A 5391-nucleotide genomic window follows, 5' to 3' on the forward strand; every position below is an offset into this window, starting at 1 on the left:
AGGGAGGGAGGGAGGGAGAGAGAGAGAGAGAGACAGAGAGAGAGAGACAGAGAGAGAGAACCAAAATGTCCAGCCTCTGCGCTGGAAAGTTCGGCATAGAGGGAGCCAGCCATGACTTGTGACAGGTAGGGACTGAGGGATGCTGGGAGAATCTGGAGGCAAGGTCCACTTTGGCTTGTTAAATAGGCATCTTAGCTACTTGTCCCAGATCTAGAACCCGACAAAGTGTCCTTCTCACTTCTAAGTCCATAGGATATCTTCCCATTGTGCTTGAAAAGGAGCTCCTTTTCGCTACGTATGAGACATAGCTTCCTTGATCTTGGACTTGCCTGGCTTGATCATCACCAACTGAGTAACAGTCTGCATACTATCTCAGTTAACATAGAGTTACGTCTCAAACCCTGGTCAAAGGGCTGAGGTACTATCTAACATGTCAAAGTGAACCTAGTCTCTGGGTTCTACGAGCATTCCTCAGTCCCCACTGGTAACAGCGTCTTCCTGGTGAAGAGTAAAATTCCACCAGACCACTCCCCTCCTGGAAGAGAAAGGTCATAGAACTCTTAGGCACCCCTCCCCTCCAGAAGAGAGAGGCTAATTAACATTCCTCAGACCACAGGGAGTGGGAACCAACTTGGGGTGGGGGGCAGAGCATGTAGACAGATTCCGCTGGATGAACGTTGGCCGTGCACAGACAAAGAAGGTCCTTGCCGCTTCATTCCCTAAAGACCAATCAGTTTGAAAAGTCACATTGCTCTGCCAATCACATTGTGCCTAATGGCTGCTGCCCTAAGGACTGTATAAAAGCTCACTGACCGCCGCTGGGGTCGCCTCTCCTTTTGGATACAGGATGGCGCAGCATACTGGAACATTAAATTTCTCTTGCTTTTTGCAGCGATTCTCATCTCCAGGTGGTTCTCTCAGGGGAGCTTGGGTAAACTAAGGCTCTGCTCACTAGAGTCTTACACTGGCATGCATACCCTCCTGTACCCTGAACTCTCCAACCCAGGAGGTTGGGTTACTCCATCCTTATTCAATCCAGCCATTTCAATCACCCACTCTTTTTGCACCTTTGCCCTCTTGGCTGCTTCTTATTCTCCTCTCTCCCCTCTCCTTTCCCTCCACGGGTCAGGGCCATGTTCACTCTCTCTGGCTGTGCTCTCCCACAGACCTATAATAGACTTTCTCCTCCACCGTACATAGGAGCACTCATGGCCTTACCTTTCCATTTTATTTTATTTATTTTCATTCACATAGGACAACATATGATGCCATGTCAGGTAGTTTTAAAAAACAAAGAACAAAACTAAGTAGTCTTGCCACATGTTGCAGCATTGACCAACTCTGCATATTGAGTCATATTGAGTCAAAGTTACAAAGGGCAAGTACTCTGTAGGACACCAGATTTCCTGGAACTGGAGATACAGGCAGTTGTAGGCTGCCTTGTGGACTCTGGGTCCTTGGTAAGAGCAAGAAGGACTCTCGATCTCTATGTCATCCCTCCAGAGCAGTAAACAGAAATCTTTAAAGGAAATGTTTAAGATGGCATGATGGCTATTGTCAGCTGCCATCATGACAGGATCTGGACTCACCCAGGAGCCAGCTGCAGGGACAGAGGTTCTCAACCTATGGGTTGCGCCCCCCTGTTTGGGCTAATGATCCTTTCACAGAGGTTGCCCGACATCATTAGAAAACACAAATGTTTACATTAAAATTCCTATCAGTAGCAAAATTACAGTTAAGAGTAATGATACAAATAACTCTATAGATTGGGGTCGTTACAACATGAGGACCTGTGTTAAAGGGTCACAGTATGAGGAACACTGAGAACCACTGCTGTAGGTGCACAACTAAGGGTTATGTTGCCTGCAGGTGCACTATTGAGGGTTTATACTGACTAGGAACTCACAGAGATCTGTTAGGAGCCGCGTCCGCCATCGCAAGATGGTGCCGGTTTCCTGCTTCCTGGTTCTTCTTGCGGGCCTTGCTTGAATGTGCGCCTGCGCAAGGCGCGAAAACCAGTATGCTAATTTGGCAACATCATAAAAGCCAATGAGTGTAAGGCACGTCTCCTAAAGCTCTATATAAGCCATAAGCTTTTGGGGCTTGGGGTCCCTCGCCTCACTACCATCTAAGAGAGCTGTAGCACTACCATCTAAGAGAGCTGTAACACTAAAGGAGCTGTAACAATAAAACTGCTGTCAGAAGAATCCTGAAGTGTGGCGTTCTCCTTTTCATTAATCAAATCTCCGCCGAGCTTGCCCCAGGAGCCCTTTGACAAGGACCCCGTGGATACAAACCAGGGAGCTACTCTATCCACATCTCGCAGAAAATTATACAACACTTTCTCGGGAACCTTTAAACCACGCTCACGCAACAACTCCTGCATTGCTGAGAGAAGCGGCTTCATTTGGTGGTTACCCATACTGCTTAGAGGGAACGAGCTTGCACAGTTATCTACCTGTGACTTACAGCTCCTGAATACACGGAGGGCAAGTACACTCCTTCCCTTGTGTATGGCAATTAAGACAGAAGCAGAGCACAAGAACTACCACGGCCCAAACGGGGATAGCAATAGCAAAATAGACAGGATCCACCATACCTTGCAGAAAAGCGTCTAGACTTCTCGCGCGGCCAGTTCTGAATCCTCTGTTGAGCTAACAGGTTCCCTCGAAACTGGAAAAAACACCGAGACGTTCGGCTTCGTTCCCGGGTTTCGGCACCAGTTGCGGGGCGCCGCCTCGCCGAAAAGGAGAACGCCACGCTTCAGGATTCTTCTGACAGCAGTTTTATTGTTACAGCTCCTTTAGTGTTACAGCTCTCTTAGATGGTAGTGTTACAGCTCTTTTAGATGGTAGTGAGGCGAGGGACCCCAAGCCCCAAAAGCTTATGGCTTATATAGAGCTTTAGGAGATGTGCCTTACACTCATTGGCTCTTATGATGTTGCCAAATTAGCATACTGGTTTTCGCGCCTTGTGCAGGCACACATTCAAGCAAGGCTCGCAAGAAGAACCAGGAAGCAGGAAACCGGCGCCATCTTGCGATGGCGGACGCGGCTCCTAACAGACATCTGCTTCCAGGACACTAGAATGCTCAGCAGAGAAATTTTTTGTCATAATAAACAAAATTATATACAGGTAGTCTTACCCACCCTTAATCCCAGCACTTGGGAGGCAGAACAAGTTTCAGGACAACCAGGGCTGCACAGAGAAACCTAGTCTCAATGAACAAACAAAATTAAACATTTTTTAAAGCAGCTCCATTTCTCAGGTGACTATGAATTTTCTTAGCAATATGAAATTTTGATGTGATGATCTTCCCACACCATTGTATTCATATATGAGAAAGGTTAACATAATTTAAATTAATATCAGGATATCCCTTACTATTTGTTATTTACATTTATGATATATATGTAAGCAGAGCCATATATAATTAATAAAATTCCTTGTGATTCCTCCAGTGATTATTGTAAAAGGCAAGACTGACAAAGATTTTGGGGAAACAATATTGAGAGAAATGATGTATTGTTGATAGGAATAGATCCAGGACATGTATATAGAGATGAATGATCCTACAGAGGTAAATTATATCTGAATGTTGGCATAAAAAATTAATTGATTTAAAGGTCTTCAATTTTTTTAAATTTAAAAAAAATATTGCCAAGTGTAGAAGTATTTGTTGTTAATTCCAGTACTTGGGAGGTAGAGGCGGTGGAATAACAAGTTTGAGTCCAGCTCAGGCTATGGAGTAAGTTGCAGGCCAGTCTAGGTAAGAAACTCCATCTTAAACATATGTCCATATTTGACCTCACCCTAACTAATCTTACATACAGACACACAGCCAGAGATGCTGGGGAGGGGTGGGGAGGCTGGGAATGGCAGAGGCTTGGAGAGACAGGGCTCCACAGCTCCTGCTTCATCTCTGAGGAAGGAAGCCTGCCCACTTGGTAGGTAGGGATTTTTCAGGACTTCGATGGGCGGAACCTCAAGTGTGATGTTTATGTTCCCATCTGTATAGAGTTGCTATGTGGATTACATGAAATTACAGTGTGACCCTTGACAGGTTATCTGCAAAGAGATGAGCCAATTCAAGCAAAATTACAGTATAAAGGCAGGTTTATTGGGGGCAATACTTGGACAGGTTCAGGAGTCCCAAGGAATGAGTCCAGGAAGTCATAATGCAGACAGGAAGACAAAGGGAAGAAGGCTAGATAGTTCAGGGTAGAGGGTGGGACATGCCAGCCCTGCCCTGTAACAGGTAGGGACTGAGGGATGTTGGGAGAACCTGGAGGCCAGGTCCACTTTGATATATTAAAAAAGTACCTCAGCTGCTTGTCCTCTGTCTAAAACACAACAATCCTCTTAGCTGTATTCATTGCTTCAAAGTGAAGTAACCCACGAGTTAAGTGTAGAAACCAGACTTTGAAGGTCTGACGCTAACCCCCTCCTGTAAGTATACTAGCAGTGTCTCATGAAACCTCGCTTTTCTTAGTAACTCTCTATTGATTAGAAGTCACTGAGTTTTACTAGAGTAGCAGACTAAACTATTTGTGATGAAATAATTCACAACAACCGCTTTCCATGTGCAATTTTTATTTTTCCATCTTATGACTTAGAAAACTGAACATAGAACAGTCAGGCAGTTTTCTCAAAGACATGTATTTTGTAAATTTTAGAGCCTATATTCTCCATAAAGTATATTTCTGCCATACTATCTGTAGCAGAATACCACTGGCTGGGTGATTCACAGTGAGCAGAAATGAAAATCTACAAAACTGAGTATTGAAGCATGGGGAGATTCGTGGTTCTGCTTTCAACACGGTGCTTTGAACACCTTCTCACGTGTTCAAACCAGAGGAAAAAAGAAACCAAATGGATCCAAGCTCACCTTTTATAACAGTGTTAATCCACCTGCTCCTGGGTAGGTGGTGATCTCATTGCTGGGAGCAAAGAGTGACAAGAAGGTACTTACAGAAGGAAGGATTGTATCAGCTCCAAGTCTGAGGATGCAATCTGCAGTAATTGGAAGGCATGACAATGGGGGTAGCTAGGGTTATGTCAGCAGGAATGTGAAGCTGTTCATTCACATGGTTTTAGTCCAGCGAACAGAGGGATATGTATAGACATATACACATATATGTTATATTTATATATATGTAAAGACATGAATATATATTGTATTTATATATGATAAACACCTATCTCAAAGTGGAAGGGTTATGCTATAAGACCTAAGACCCTTCCACAGTTACCAGCTTTCTCTAGCTGCTCCCACCCAGGTCCCACAGCCTCCAGAAACAGCACTGAGGGTCAAGTGTTCACACACGTGAGACATTGGGGAATACTCCACACTCAAACTGTAACAAAAGTCTCACCATTCAACACTGGACT

Source organism: Grammomys surdaster, unplaced genomic scaffold (assembly GCF_004785775.1).
Source record: "Grammomys surdaster isolate TR1022 unplaced genomic scaffold, NIH_TR_1.0 138, whole genome shotgun sequence".
Taxonomy (NCBI): Eukaryota; Metazoa; Chordata; class Mammalia; order Rodentia; family Muridae; genus Grammomys; species Grammomys surdaster.